This window comes from Panthera uncia, chromosome C2 (assembly GCF_023721935.1).
Source record: "Panthera uncia isolate 11264 chromosome C2, Puncia_PCG_1.0, whole genome shotgun sequence".
NCBI classification, from domain to species: domain Eukaryota; kingdom Metazoa; phylum Chordata; class Mammalia; order Carnivora; family Felidae; genus Panthera; species Panthera uncia.
In genome coordinates, this window is record NC_064810.1 from 87,797,203 (window position 1) to 87,813,975 (window position 16,773).

General features: G+C 40.6%; 1 pseudogene; it reads right to left on the reverse strand.

Annotated features, from left to right (window-relative positions):
- Positions 1-4,236: 4,236 nt before the first annotated feature.
- On the reverse strand, positions 4,237-10,351 carry LOC125922121 (dynein light chain roadblock-type 1-like; annotated as a pseudogene).
- Positions 10,352-16,773: the final 6,422 nt, after the last annotated feature.

The following is a 16,773-nucleotide window of genomic DNA, read 5'->3' on the forward strand; positions in this document are numbered from 1 at the left end:
TTGGCTATCATTATTAGATATTGCTTCCATATATACTGGGGATTTATGAGCTCTTTATTCTATTTTATTGGTCTATTTGTCATCCCTATAGCAGTGGTAAGACACATTTTTGTTATTATAGCTTTATAACTTTTTATATCTGGGATGATTCCTTAACTTCATTCTTCTTCTTTATAAGATCCTTAGCTATTCATGGATCACTGTACTCCTACAAACATTTTAGAATAGTCTATAATATTCCATGAAGAACCTTGTTGGTGCTTTGATTGGAATTACACTGAACTTATAGATCAACTTGGGAAGAATTGATGTCTTTAAGATATTTTTTATCCTTTTCTCAAACATTTGATTCTTGAATATGGTGTATACACTAAAACCTTGGTTTGTGAACATAATTCATTCTGGAAACATGCTTGTAATCTAAAGCGCTTGTTGGGGCGCCTGGGTGGCGCAGTCGGTTAAGCGCCCGACTTCAGCCAGGTCACGATCTCGCGGTCCGTGAGTTCGAGCCCCGCGTCAGGCTCTGGGCTGATGGCTCAGAGCCTGGAGCCTGTTTCCGATTCTGTGTCTCCCTCTCTCTCTGCCCCTCCCCCGTTCATGCTCTGTCTCTCTCTGTCCCAAAAATAAAATAAAAAAAAAATAAATAAATAAAGCGCTTGTATATCAAAGTGAATTTCCCCTTAAGAAATAATGGAGAGGCGCCTGGGTAGCCCAGTTGGTTAAGCATCCGACTTAAGCCTAGGTCATGATACTGCACTTCGTGGGTTCGAGCCCCATGTAGGGTTCTGTGCTGACAGCTCGGAGCCTGGAGTGTGCTTCAGATTCTGTGTCTCCCTCTCACTCTGCCCCTCCCCCACTTGCGCTCTGTCTCTCTGTGTCCTCCCAATAAATAAACATTAAAAAATTGTAAAAAAAGAAATAATGCAAACTCACATGATTCATTCCACAACCCAAAAATATTCGTATAAAAATGATTACAATAATGTAATGTATTACAAAATAATAAATAAAATGCAAAATATAAGGAAAAATAACCTTTGAAAACCTTTGTGCCTGGCGTGAGGGAGACAAGAGAGAGGAGGGTTACTGTGTAGGATGACTTTTACTATCACTAATGGAATCACTTCTGTATGTTGGCTCAATGGAATCTTTTTCTGCATGGGAGCCATTGTATTTGCTTGCAAGGATGTTGAATACAGTACAGTATTAATAAATTCTTGTCACATACTGTATTTAATGTAACTGGCAATAAGGCAGCAGAGAAAAGGGTCTATATCTGCAGGCAGCCTGACCTAGAATGAAGCAAAACATTCATAAGCTTACTCTTGTATGGAAAAGCAAAGGTCCAAAGGTGCTTTGAGGTGACAAAAAATACACCAGTGCCAGTGTGGGCACCTTCCAGTGTTCTGAAAAATCACTGATTTCTGCTAAATGCCGCAGCCTGAGACTGAGCATCCTGGAAATGGGAGATGATCACCCACAGTCCCGCAACGAGAGAGACAACCATTGGCTCAGTTGTGATCATGTGATGTTTGGCATCATATACTACTCATACTGCAAGATATCACTTGTTAATCAAGTTAAAATTTATTAGAAATGTTTGCTCATGGGGCACCTGGGTGGCTCAGTCGGTTAAGTGTCCGACTTCGGCTCAGGTCATGATCTCACGGTTTGTGGGTTTGAGCCCCGAGTCAGGCTCTGTGCTGACAGCTCAGAATCTGGAGTCTGCTTCGAATTCTGTGTCTTCCTCTGTCTCTAACCTTCCCTGCCTCGTGGTCTTTCTGTCTCTGCTCTAAAAAAGAAATACATGTTAAAAAAAATTAGAAATGTTTGTCTTACGGAACACTTCGCAGAACAACTTACTTGCCATCCAAGGTTTTACTGTAGATCCGTTGACCTGTCCTATCGTTTCACAGATCTGGATGCTTTTCTGTGAGTTCTACCAGGACAGTAATTGGCTAATTTGGCTTTTTTATATGTGTGTCACTCACTTAATCTTGTTTTTTTGTTTGGCACTTTAATCTTTTGCTTGTTTTAAGTTTCCTAATTTAGAGACGGGCTAGATGGGTGATGGGTATTAAAGAAGGCACTTGCTGTGATGAGCATTGGGTATTTTATGTAAGTGATGAATCACTGAATTGTACTCCTGAAACCAGTTTTACACTGTATGTTAATGACCTAAATTTTATTTTATTTTATTATTTTTTTTAATATATGAAATTTATTGTCAAATTGGTTTCCATACAACACCCAGTGCTCATCCCAAAAGGTGCCCCCCTCAATACCCATCACCCATCCTCCCCTCCCTCCCACCCCCCATCAACCCTCAGTTTGTTCTCAGTTTTTAACAGTCTCTTATGCTTTGGCTCTCTCCCACTCTAACCTCTTTTTTTTTTTTTTTCCTTCCCCTCCCCCATGGGTTTCTGTTAAGTTTCTCAGGATCCACATAAGAGTGAAAACATATGGTATCTGTCTTTCTCTGTATGGCTTATTTCACTTAGCATCACACTCTCCAGTTCCATCCACGTTGCTACAAAAGGCCATATTTCATTCTTTCTCATTGCCACGTAGTATTCCATTGTGTATATAAACCACAATTTCTTTATCCATTCATCAGTTGATGGACATTTAGGCTCTTTCCATAATTTGGCTATTGTTGAGAGTGCTGCTATAAACATTGGGGTACAAGTGCCCCTATGCATCAGTACTCCTGTATCCCTTGGGTAAATTCCTGGCAGTGCTATTGCTGGGAATGACCTAAATTTTAAATTAAAAAAAAAAAAAATAAGTTCCCTAATTTAAAAAGAAGTATTGCTCTCTTTGTACTTTGTTATGGTAATCTATAGTTCTTGGGAAATTCCTGTCATTCTTACTTTTCTACTTTTACAGCCCTTTATATCCGTAGAATACCCTGAGATCACTTGAACTTCCTGCTTATTGAATACCAACCCCAGGACACCTTCTCCCCTCTCCAGATTCCTGGAGATTCTAAATATGTTTTGTTAGACCTGCCAGGAGGAAGAACAGGACAGGCTAGAGGTTAGGGGAAAGGAGAGGTATGTTGAGAAGGTTGAACATATGGGTGAGGAGGTAACAAAAGCTATTTGGCTAATGTTCCCTAGACCAGTAACTGCTGCCAGGAAGGTTCATGTGAGTGTAGAGCCTGAATGTTTTATCTTTGGAGCTCATACTGGACATAGTCCCCATTCCGCATCTCATGACTATTTTTTTATTATTTTTTATTTTTATTTTTTTATTTTTTAAAATTTATATCCAAATTAGTTTGTATTCTAGAATGCCTGGTAACCCATGGAGAAACAAGACTCATTGACCACATACGTGTTTTGCAATGTGAAAGCACGTTTCTTTTGGTTTCATGTTATGCAAATGACTTAACATTGTTCCTTAAACTGTTGCCTGAATATGGTCAGTGCAATTTGTTATTTATTATAGGATTTAATAAATAAGGAATGCAGCTTTCCAGGATTGGGGACTAGATTCTTAAGGTGACATTAATGCTGTAAGCTCTTAGGTACCATACAAGTCCCTATAATAGCACTTCAGTGAACTGAAAGAAGCTGTTTAGATCTCAGCAAAAACTTCCTGGACCCTAAATCCGTCTCATTATTTACCATATATAAGAAGTCCTCAATGAAAGGGGTCACCATACATACAAGACTAGGGTATTTAATTATTTTATTTTATTTTATTTTATTTTATTTAGCATTTTTTTTTAAATTTTTTAAAATGTTTAGTTTTGAGAGAGAGAGAGAGAGAGAGAGAGAGAGCAGGGAGGGGCAGAGAGAGAGAGAGGGAGACATAGAATCTGAAGTAGGCTCCAGGCTCTGAGCTGTCAGCCCAGAGCCTGACACGAGGCTTGAACTCGGCAATGGTGAGATCATGACCTGAGCCAAAGTCAGATGCTTAACTGACTGAGCCACCTAGGCTCCCCTTCAGTTATTTTTAGTTAAAGACAAAACAGCCTTTTCCAAAGGTGACAAAGTGAAGTGAAGGTCAGAAGGACGCAGGGTGTCAAAGCTCTTGCTTTAAAACCTGGAGGTGAGGAAAGAAGGCCCTCCCAAGAACTCAAGGGTGATTGGTCAGCAGAGGGATGGTTCTGGGTGGGGTGGGTGGAGCTACAGCCCATGATTGGTCACTGGATTGGTCTAAGTAGGCTCTAAGATGATTTCCACCTGCCAATTGTTTGACATGATTAGCATTATTATTCTTGGGGCTATTAAATGAAGGAATGATGTGGGGAGCCAAGAGAGTAGCTTATTCATTTGGATTCTGAATCACAATCAGGAAATAGTCTTTACCTGGTACAACCGTAATTTAGTTTTTCTTGCAAATTCAAAGGGAGGTGAGGTCATTCTGGGGTTTGATTTCACACATGGTGCTCTGGGTCTTCAAGATGAAGTTCTGTATGAGCTTGGCATACTGTGTGGTGGTGAGATTGTCCATGATGCTCTTTTTTTTCTAATTTTTTTACATTTTTTATTTTATATTTTTGAGAAACAGAGTGAGACAAAGCATGAGCGGGGGAGGGGCAAGAGAGAGAAGGAGACACAGAATCTGAAGCAGGCTCCAGGCTCTGAGCAAGTGGTCAGCACAGAGCCTGATGTGGGGCTCGAACCCACGAACTGTGAGATCATGACCTGAGCCGAAATCGGACACTCAACTGACTAAGCCACCCAGGCACCTCTAGGGATTTTCCATGATGCTCTTGATGGGAATGCCTTCAGCGTTCACCACAATGATTCTCTGTACCCACTTCTGGTCCTAAGTCACTTCAGTGTCTCCTCCACCTCTGCCCTTTCTGATCCATTGGTAGCTCTTTGACACTGGCCAAAGCTAGGGTATTTTAATCTTAATTTTGCAAGAGCTCTGATCTTAGCAAGGGTATTTAAAAATACATTTTAATAATGAAATCCAAATAACCTCGGGAGAGTCCTGTGGAGTTCTAGCAGCATTGTGGGCAGATTTCCTTGTGAAACTTTAATGCTTGTACTAGGAAAGGCATTGAGTATAGTGCTGACTGAAGGGGAAAGCTCTCTGTTGCTTTTCAGTATTTACTGGCATAATAGAAGCACTTGGGAACCAATATTCCCTTGTATGTGTTAAGCCTCATTTACAGCCAAAATTTCTTCAACTACTCCATTCGTGATCAAATTGTAGGTGGAAACACAGCAATTCTCTAAAAGGGCAGATTCTGTGTATATTTAGGAGTATTTGCTGTTTCAATAGCTTTTTTTTAGATTTATTTTTAGAGAGAGAGAGTGTGTGTGTGCAACTGGGGGAGACACGCAGAGGGAGAGAGAGAGAGGAAAGAGAGAGAGAGAGAAGAGAGAGAGAGAGAGAGAGAGAGAGAGAGCAAGAGAGAGAATCTTAAGCAGGCTGCATGCTCAGTACCAAGCCTGACACAGGGCTTGATCCCATGACACTTGGATCATGACCTGAGCCAAAAATCAACAGTCTGACGCTTGACCTACTGAGCCACCCAAGCACCCTGTTTCAGTAGATTTTTAAAAGAGCAATTATTTTTACTTTTTCAGTCCTCTTCCCCTCTGTTTAGTTCATGGCCCTAGATGTACTTCTGTAAGACAGAAAAGCTGGGGTGAAGAAACTGTTCCCAGTCTCATGCTTTTGGTTGGATAAGTGGAATCAAAAAGAACTGAAACTTCACAGCTTTTTATTTTTTTAATTATTTTATTTATTTATTTTTAAATGTTTATTTTTGAGAGAGGGACAGAGAAAATGTGCACATGTAGAGGAGGAGGCAGCGGGGAGGCAGAGAGAGAGAGAGACTGGTGGGAGAACAGAGGATCTAAAATAGGCTCTGTGTTGGTAGCAGAGAGCCTGATGTGGGGCTCAAACTCACGAACCATGAGATCATGACCTGAGTCAAAGTCGGATGCTTAACTGACTGAGCCACCCATGTGCCTCTTAGTGCAGCTTTTTAGAGCGTGGCTTTTATAAATCTGTGTGATTGGGGGCAGAGCTGAAATTGATTCAATGCAAATTGTATCTCTCCCCCTTTTTTCTTTGGAACATAGCCCACAAGTGGAAGACATGTTGATGATTGCCTTCAGTTTCAAAATTTTTACTTAAACTCTTTCCCCCTCCTTGGATCTAGAGATTTTTCTTCTGAGGGTCCTAATGAGATGAGTGAGTTAGATATCTAGTGCTTCAGTGAATGTGTCCCCCCCACCCTCAGATGTAATGCAGGCAGAGATGGGGCCTAGACTTGTCTATTGGTGCATGCCTAGGCACCAGGGACCACCCTTGGAAACAAAGAGCTAATCACTTTGAGTTAAATGCCATTGTGGTACGTTAAGAGCTAGAATGCAGTTAGCTTTTTTCATGCTAGAAACTCATCCTCATTGCTTTCCCTATCTTTTTTAAGTAAGAGATTCCATGATTCAAAGCTAGGATATATTTCATGTACCATAGTCATATTCTTACCTCCCTCCATCCCTTACTTCCAAAAGGTGTGCAGAGACAGGAAAAGAAACCCAAGGGTTAAAGCACCAAGTGTGGGATAGCCAGATTGGTGGAGGGAAGAATATGAGGGAGGGCATGTGGTGGATTCTGTGGGCGGTGAAGGATTTGCCTTGTGGTGATGCTGGACAAGTGAGCTAAACCTTGGCTTCACTATCCCCACAAGATTTAGAGTTAAAAAATTTTTTTTCCTACTCTAGTAAAAGTATATGATGTCTTAAATCTTCCTAAGGTGTCTCTCAATATTCTTTCCAACCTGGCTACCTCCAGTGTCACTTGTGGACCCTGGAACTTGTCAGAAAGATAGAATGTCAGGCCCACTCCAGATGTATAGAATCAGGATTTATGTTTTAGCAAGTTTGCTGGCCAATCCATGTGCCTACTGCAATTATAGAAGCTACTCTATGGGAAGACTGTAATGATCTTGTTTTAGGTTAAAACCAAAGAAGGAAAAACAGCAACCAAGCAACCAACCAGACAAAAGATCTTAGAGATTCACCTGTTGTTAGGTCTTTTCTGTATTGTAGGATCTTTGGACCGTGGGAAAAATTTTGAGTGCCCATAAATACCCAGTATGTCAAGAACCGTTTGTCCTCCAAGCCTACGCCCTGTGGGAAGGCTGTTATGTTTTATGTTCATCTGCCACCTCCGTGACAGCATGCAGAGACTGGGATCTAGTTACTTGGTTCATTTCTCCTTCTCAGAGTAGCACAAGTACATAGTACCAGGCTCAGGTTCATCACGTCTTCCCTCTGTGGTATATCACATTAATGAAGCACTTTTATACCTTCTGTTTTTCACAGTAGCCCAGAGCAGGAGGCAGGGCAGACACCATTGCCCTCCACCGAGCTAACAGCTAAGAGTCTCTGAGGGTCAGAGCAGATGAATAATTGACTAGAGGTCCCAAGGTCTCATCCTCCAACTCCTGGGCTTCTCCCATCTCTAGGCTGCGACACCTTTTACAAAGAGCACATACTTCCATTAGGGCTGCATTTCCTTTTCAGGGCTTATAAAACCCTTTTTCTTAGAACATAGGTAGGTTTCGTGCCTATTCTATAAGATCTGAGATACCTGAAATATAAAGCCACAGGCTTTAGAACACAGGCTCCTGGAAATCCCAGGCACCTGCACAGCACCACTGGACAACATGACCTCTGTTTAAATCTAATACGCACCTGTGGCGTGAGACTGTTCAGCGCAGCAGGATCTCTGAGCGTGCTTTCTGGGCTCCCCAGCCAGCTCAGCTACACCAGGACACCTGACAGCCTGGGAACTGGTGGTGAGGGAACTGCTGGCTTTTTCCCTCTCAACTTGCTTTTCTTTTATTTTCTTTCATCTTATGAGATATGATTCCCTCCTACACATGGTTCTTTCCCAGTTCACATATTTTACTCGTTTTAAGAAGCTAGAATCAATATTTTGCTACCCACTTGTTGGGCTGTGAGTATATTTTTATTTCCAATTCTTCCAACCATATAGGATTCTGTAGGGGGTCTAAATTTGTTTTACACCAAGAGGAGGCACATGCAGAGCTCTTTCCTAATCCTACATATGCAGGACTGTGGCTGAGATTCAGTTCTGTTCTTTAGGAGTGGAGTGTTTCCTGGGCAGAGCAGCTGGAAATTGGTCAATTAAAGTGTCTTGTTGGCAAGATGTTGAAACGTGAATCATTAGCAGGTTTGCTGATCTTTTGACCTGCACCCCCTCTAAAAGCTGATTAGAATGCTATTTTTGGTATGCTTTGCCTTCATTTAGTCATATATTTCGTGCTTCCTGAGTTATGATAATTTGGCATGTCCAGCCAATGAATCTGTCAACATGTTGGAGTATAGGTGAGGTAGGAAGGTTATGTCAAGTTTTTGTGACCATGAAAAACATCAGCAAAATTCTTTTTGAGACCCTAAGAGAGCCAGTGGCTGCTGTGAGGGGTATTCCTAAGGGAAGGCTCATGAAATTACTGCTGCATATCAAGGAGAACTATTGTAGTCAGAACGACTGACAGATCTTGGGGACTTGATTTTGTGGTGAGATACTTTCAGTGACCCATAGGGTGTTTCTCTGAATGAAAAGTAGATCCGCTATGGCAACTTAATATTATTTTCCCTCAAGATAGGTATGGGCAAAGGCAGGGAAATTCTCTTGTTGCTCTCATTGCATGTATGGCCTTGCATTTTAGCAATTTGTAGCAAAGAGCTTATTTACCTGCCTCAAAGAGATAAATTCAGTGCTCTATACACAGTGGGCATTCTGGAAATGTTTCTTAACTAATGATATAGTTTGTTTCTGAGGCCAAGTTTTGAAGGGAGTTTTGTTAGCAGAGATGTGCTACTTAAAAATTATTGCAGGTGTTAATAGTAATTCCAGGAAACTAAGCCACTTGGGACATCATATTAACAGTGGGTAGAGAAAAAGTTTTCTTTTAGAGAATGCATAGATGAACTCATTTTAAATAGTTGCTGGCAAGATGTTGATAATAAGTTTTACCAGTAAAACACTGAATTCTCTTTACCTTTTTTCAAGGTTAAGAAGTGGCATATTGAGTAAGGGCGAGGGGAAACATTATTCTCAGGCAGGTATTTTCTTGCACAATTTTTTGTTTCTCCCCCTTGTTAATCTGCAGATATAAGACAGGAGACTTTAGATATATTGGAGCTGGTATTATCATTCTTCTACAATTAAGGTAAAATCCAGATTCTGTAATATGGCCTGCAAGACCCAATATGAACTGGAATTTTCTTATTTTACAACCTTACACTTACCCATTTCTAACTGCTCATTTACTCCTTTCTGTACTGGCCTTTTCCCCACTCCTTGAATGGTCTCACAGTCTTTGAACCTCTTAGACAAAAAGCAGGTTTAGGACAAGTATCATTTTTTCAGAAAGTATCTCCCTGTTCCCAATCAGAATTAGTCTCTCTTTAGCACTATCTTAATTTTCCTTATAGAACTAATCAACACATATATATTTGTATGATTTTTCTTATTTCAGAAGAAATTTGTGTGTGTGGTCATATGCTCTTTGGGGAGTTCAAACCCTGGGCGGTCACTTTTGGGAAGCATAGGAAGGCATCTCAAGGTACTTAGGACACAGGATAAGGAGGGCAGTGGGCCGACAGGAGTGTGGTAGTGAGTATGGTACTACCCCGCTCTCCTAACTCAGCTCCCAGGCTGCCTGGTGTGAAATAGGGCCAGTGCTAGCTTGTCTCACAAGGGTAAGAGTATAATTGGGAGCATAATTAGGGAAGATGTTTCAACCATGGCACTTAATAGGTGCTCAGCCAAATTCTAACTTCCTTCAGAAGGTTACCCTGGCAAATTCCTTCAAAGAGCTGTTTCTTGAAAGGGTAAGATAACAAATACTTCCATGTTGGTATAAACGTGGACCTCGATGGTGAAAATAACACAACCACCTCTGTGGATCGCAATTTGGTAATGTATACTAAGAAACTCAAAAATTTTCATACTGTTGATCCTTATGGTTATGTTTCTGAGGATCCATCTTAATTTTAATTAAAGGTATAGAAAAAATTGTATTTGATATTCATTGCCACATTATTGCAAGTGTAAGTTGGAAACAGTTTAAATTTCCAGCAGTAAGGAAATGATTTTATAATGTGTGGTGTATCTGCAGGATAAACTGTTATGCAACCACTACAAATAATGCTTTCAAGGAATTGTTAAGAAAATGTGAAAAGGTGACAATAATGTTAAAAAAAAGTGCTTTTGTTATAAAAATGCAAGGTAGCATACTAAATATTAAGAATGTCTAGGCATTTAGTGAAGACTTATGTGCTGGGTATTATGTTAAGGAATTTGCACACACTAGCCCCCAAACAGGTACTAGCACCATTCACCTATACATGTGAGGAACTTGAGACTTTGCCTTATTAGTAATTTCCCCATAGATTCTTAATTACTACCATTGGAGCTGGACTTTGGGCTGCTAATTGATCTTTCAACATCCACGCATATTACCACCTCACCCATCTATTTTTTCCTGTCTATACTGCAACAGACAAATCACCCTGAAACATAAATCTGATTATTTGATTTTTCAGTGCTGTGAGGATAAAGACCAAAATGCTTGTCTAACTCTATAGCCTAAGCTCTTAACTACAACTGTTCACAGCATTTCCAGATAATAGTGTTGTTTTCTATTTTTCTCTAGTGGGGAAATCACAGATTGTTTTTATTTTGTTCTTTATCTTATTCTGTGTTTCCAGGTCAATTAACATATATTGTGTTTATAATGGGAAACAGTGTGTATAAAGGCAAGGGTGGTGATGATTTCTAATAAATTATTTTTATTTTTTAAAGAGAGAAAACCCTGAGCATCATAGCTGGGCTCAAGAAGGCCCCATAGGCGGGTGTTGAACCAGCTACCAAGGGATGAGGATACAAGGGGTTTTTGGGGACAACAGCTAAGGGAAGCTAGACACATTTTACTTGAGCTATAGCTGAGATTTTACCTGGAAAGTAAAACAAGCAAACAAACAAAAACCAAACCAAAACAAAACCCTTAGCCAGGAACTACCTGGTCCAATCCCATTGCTGATGGGAACTCTCCCCTTCAGGCAGGCCTCAGAAAGATTACTGAGAGAAAAAATGGATGGGAAGCTCCCCTGAGAGAACAAAACTTGTGATGGATTAAGGATGCTTCATTACTGAGTTCACTGCTCTCTCTCTTTCTCTCTCTCTGTCTCTTTCTTTCTGGAAGAGGGTCAACTTCCATTAAGCTTAACTCTCTGGCACTGTTGCAGTGTCCTCAGATATACAGGGATTTTAGTAAACACCCCAAATTACTCTTCCTATCCCAACCCTTTACTAATTCAACACATTTTTATTGAGTTCATATCTGTCACCAATATGCAGATATTTACCTTTTAAATGTCTTTTGGATCCATCCGTTCCTTTCCATTCCCTGGTAGCCATTCCAGTCCAAGTTTTCTACTAAATATTGTTGGTAGTCTCCTAAGTGACTCTTCTATCCACATGTACCACTTCCTCACCCATCCATTCCTTCTCCGTCTGTAGTGCAGCAGAGAAATCATCTTGAAACATAAATGTGATTGTTTGATTATATGTTTCCTAGTGCTCTTAGGATAAAGAAAAAGTCTTGGTACTACAAGGCCCCATGTAGGATCTGATCTCTGCCGTCTCTGTCCTTTGTTCATCATGTGCTCCCCTTGCTTTCTCTGCTCTGTTTGCACCAGCCTTCTCAGAATACATATGCCGTCCTCTCTTGTCTCAAGGACCTTTGCCTGTGGTGTTCTTTAGCCTGGAACACTCTGGCTAGTTATTCTTTCAGAACTTAGTTCAGTGGCTACTTCCCTGGGGGAACCGCCCCCCCCCCCCACCGCCCTGCCCTGATCTTTTTTTGTAAAACATTTTCTCTTTGTTTTATTTCATTTTCCTCTATTATGTATCCTGAGTACACCTTATCCAACAGTCATGTCAGTTGTATTTTGACACTGGCTCATTTTGCTGTGATTATTTGGTTGATCTTATAAACTGCTAGTTTGTGAGTTCCTTGAAGGCAAGGATCATGTATATTTTTGTTCATTATGATATATCCAATCTAGCATATGGCCTGCAACACATTAGGTATTGAATACCTATGTGTTGGGTGAAGGAAAAAATGCCTACTGTGTGCCAGGCACAGTATCAGATCCTGGTAATGAAACCTGAATATGATCTGGTACCTGCTCCCATGAGCTCATAGTCTAGAGAGAAAGGCTATAAGTTAATGGGATATTCTAGTTGAACATGCTGATTGCTATGACTGAGGTATGAACCAGGTCCTGTAGGAGCTCTGAGGACGTACATCCAGATGAATGATGGTCAAGGAGAAGGTGCTTGAGATGAGTTTTGAAGAACCAGGAGGATTCATTGAGGAAAAGGCCTTGGAAGGGGGTTGGAGGTGGGTGAGAAGCAGGCCCCATAGAAGGAAGAACAAAGGAAACCTGTGCAAATTAGGTCCCAGAGAGTGCAGGTGTTGAGCAAGAGGCATCTATTGCCTGTCATCAGGAGTAGAAGTCTGAACTCTTATGCCTATTGCATCTTAGCATCAGAGTCTCTAAGGAAAACACACTGTGGTCAAGCACTGCATGGAACGTGTTTTACTCACATAGAGAAGAGAGAGAGCAAAATCAGCTTTGGTAGTGTGCAGTGGTCCCCTATGGCCAGCAGGTTCGTGCTAGCAACCAATGCAGGGCAGTTGGCCTGCGTGCATCCAGCATAGGCCGTTTGGACTCCTCATCTCTTGGTGAGGATGTGTTCTCAGCCCAAGGCCCATTCTTACGTGGTCCTGTGGGATCAAAAGACTGCCTGCAGGGGACTGTCTTCCTAACAGAATGATGTCCCCATCCCATATTGATCTACTGTATCATTCTTGAGGAGAACTCCATATCTTTCCAGGAAAACGGGTGTTTTTAAAGGACTGAAAATTCTGGGAAGAGCTTGAACTACAATTCTGTTAATTCCTGAGTGTTAGAAAAGGGTCTGGATGTAATTCTTCTGTATAAGTGAAGTTTGGTTTTTATTAAAAATACATGTTGGTGTGCAAGTAAACAAATTTGTATCATTTGTCACAATGAATTATCTCTCTAATCCTGTAAGTAATTGGAAACTGTGTCAATCTCGGTCCACTAAGCTTGTTCTGAATATACGGCAAAAAGCAGGATCTACCATATCTAGTCTTTAACCCCCAGGTCCTGATCTCAGCTTTGATATCATACACAATTTCAAAAAAAAAACTACTTTTTCTGTATTGGTGTTTGAATTTCATAGAACTTTATTCTTCCGTCTGTGCAGTGATTAAAAACATACACTCTGAAGCCAGATTTCCAAAATTGAAAGCCTGCCTCCACTACTTATGAGTGGCAGGAACTACGAAAGGCACTTAAACTCTCTGTGCCTCAGTTTGCATTATCTTTAAAGTGGAAACAATAATATTACCATATGTAGTAGTTATGGAAATAATATTACCATATACAGTTGTTATGAGGATAAATTAATGTATGTAAATTTCTTACAACAAACCATGCACTAAATAAACTATAGTTTATTTAAGTGATTAAAAGCTTTTTTCAAATTTTAAAGGTTGTAGACATCCTCACAATCACCAAAGGCTAGAATAAGTGTTCATTATATTTGTAACATTTAAATGAATTTCAGTTTAGGTGGTTCTTCAAAAGAAGTTACTGACATACCTCACAAGATTGAGTTTAAGTGTCTCAAGGTTAGAAGTGGTAGCACTGGGGGTGGGGATTAAGTAGGAGTTGAGGGAATAGTAACCCTTCTCGGAAAAGGCAAAGAGGTTTGGGGATTCATGAGCTCGTCTGATGTGTTGATTGGTCACAATGGGATGGCTCCAGGTTGGCCGCTGCCTGCATGCCGGTATAGCATATGCATACTGTGCACCAACAGTGTGCCAACCTCTAGACGCTCCAGATGATTAAAGCATGGCATCTGCCCTCCGAGCATGTAATTTGGTGGGAGGCACCTTAACATCTCCATGAACACCAATTCTTTAAACCACTTACATTGTGCTATACTGTGCTAAACTATAGGTAAAAGCATTTTGCTGGGGAGATTAATTCCAAGTGGTGGGATATCTCTGAGATATCCCTTCTCATCTCTGAGAAGATGGCACTTGATTTCACCCTCACTTCATGAGGAAGGAGAGGGTTTCAGTGGGTGCTATCTTGACAGCAGGATATTACAGATAGAAGGGATGGCTGATATCAAGGCCTGGTGGCAGAGAACTGAACAGATTCAAAGAAAACAGGGTGAATCAGGCAATAAGACTATAGAGTTGAATGAATTTATAATCATTTGTATATGAAGAGAGTCTGGGATCTTGTTTATGCTTATTTATTCCTGGCACTAGAGTGCAAATCTAACTTGCATAATGAAATCTTGACTCATATATCTCTTTCTTCTTATCATTTGCCCCATTCTATTTGTCCTTTCTCTTCCCTCAAGTTTATGCTTTCCTGGCATAAAGACTGATTGTAATTCTCCTCTAATAGGAGACAACTGGGAACTGACAAGGAGGGACTAAAAGATTGTGTAATCAAAGGCAATAAAAAGATTCATTTGAATGGGTGTTGAGCTCAGAATTCCCAACTTGTGTTCTTCTGCAAATACGAAATGTGTGGTTCCTTTAATGTGCTGGGCAATGTCCATTATGCTATCTGTCTTCCTTTATCACTTAAGTTCACTCCACGGTAACCACTATTTTAAATCCATCTTTCTTTACTAGAACCATTTTCTCTTTAACTGGGACAAAGGAATCTAAGCTTATAGCTTCCTGCAAACAGCATGAAAACCTTTTAAATTACACAGCGTTGATGGATTTTCACCCCTTCCTCTAAATACAATACATATGCTATCCCTGGGGTTCACTTAATGCTTCCTTACTGATGATAAAACTGCTGCTTGGCACAGACGAGCGCCAACACACTGCATCACTGCACACTCTTGTTCAGATTGCAGTCTAACCGGTGAAGCCGAAATGGAAAGTCTAAGCCCCTGATCCTGGCGGCATACAGCATATTAAATGCTGTGCTCGCTAATGTTTCTTCTCTTGAATGTGAAATACATTTGCTACTGCCTCCAGATCCCAGTGTCCTAAGTGGTAGGGTGATTCAGAATTGCGTACCATGGACAAGCTGCAGAGGGCTCAGGGGAGAGGCTTTGAAAGAAAAAAATGATGTGAATGCGGAAATGTTCTACCTCCGGGAGAGACTTTAACAAGAAAGCCTGCCTGCTTTGGGCTAGAATGAACTTACCATTCTATGCCTGCCCCTTTCTGAAAAGAACACTAGCTGCCAGCCGCAGTTCTCGTGCTGGTTGCATATGAAACTTTATGTATGATAAATTTGACAAGAAATGTTATTAAATGAACATAAAAGACCTTGGATTGGATTACTAAGAGCCAGGAAAATAAAACAAAACAGACTGAGGGAAATAATGGATCGCACCACAGACTGTTACGCGTACCTGACTCGACGATTTCCAATACTGTTTTTATATCCAATAGTGTAGTGCCTTATGATTTGGGAAAATTCTTTCATCCACTGTATCTTGACTGAATCTTCCAAACATTCCACAGAGAAAGGCCATATCTTCATAGGACATATGGGGAAACTGAGGCACAGAACTAACTAAATGAGTGGTCCAAAGTTACATGGCTAGTAAGAGGCAACATAGACTTTCTGACTTAAGTCCAATATTCATTTATCACATTGCCTCTTAGTTGAAACACTACTGCCCTATAGAAACTTTGTAGAGAGGAGGCACCCTTCCTTCTCTCTACAGTCACTTCCTTATTCTGGTGAAAACATACGGAGTATAACCTTTACATTGAGTAAAGTGGTCTATTACAGTGCTTTTTACACTTTTCCCCTGTCACTTAGATTCTCCTAAACAACATAAGCATGATGGAATACATTTCCTGACATGTCCAAATTAAAAAAAAAAACAAAACAAAACTCTTTTGGATAGTGTTTCCTGACATGTCCAAATTTAAAAAAAAACAAAAACAAAAAAAACTCTTTTGGATAGTGGCCTGTAATCTTTTTTGGGCTTTGAACATCTCTGAGAATATTATGAAAATTATGTGTTTGTGGGAAAATCCAGGATGGGTAAAGAGATCCATGGAAGCCCTTCTTGGGCCATAATTAGAGACTCTGATAGAAAAAATAATGTGTTGCTGGAGAGTGGCCACTTCCAAGCATAACTCAGCTGCAACAAAGGAAAGGAAAAAAACCTCACCTTCCCTGAGATTCCCATGGTGTCCAATCCGATAGATGTTCCTCTACTTTCACATTCCTTCTTGGACACTCCCCAGTCTTCCCTACCTTATTTTTAGGCAAGAAGAGATAATAACATTCACCTAAAAATTCTTCCTGTAACAGTCCTTTATTACCTACATACCACATGCCAGAAACAGTACTAGCTACAAATGGAGACACAAATCTCTTGAGATGTGTTCCCTGTTCTCAGGAGGCTCATAGTCTAGAATGTGTATTAAAGTCTTTAAATTCTTCCTAGTGGGAAATTGTTTCCTAGTGGGAAAAGGGTAAGATATGTATGTAGTTTTAGAGCTGGGGGATGAAAATAAGTGGGTGCCCTCCAGGTGGATAAGAGAGGGATGTACAACATTCTAGCAAGGCACTTAGTAGCTCATGCATGGACTCAGAGACGCTGCAGAACATAGCCCATCCAGGGCATAGTACTGATTCAGCGTGTGCTTAGAATGGAGTG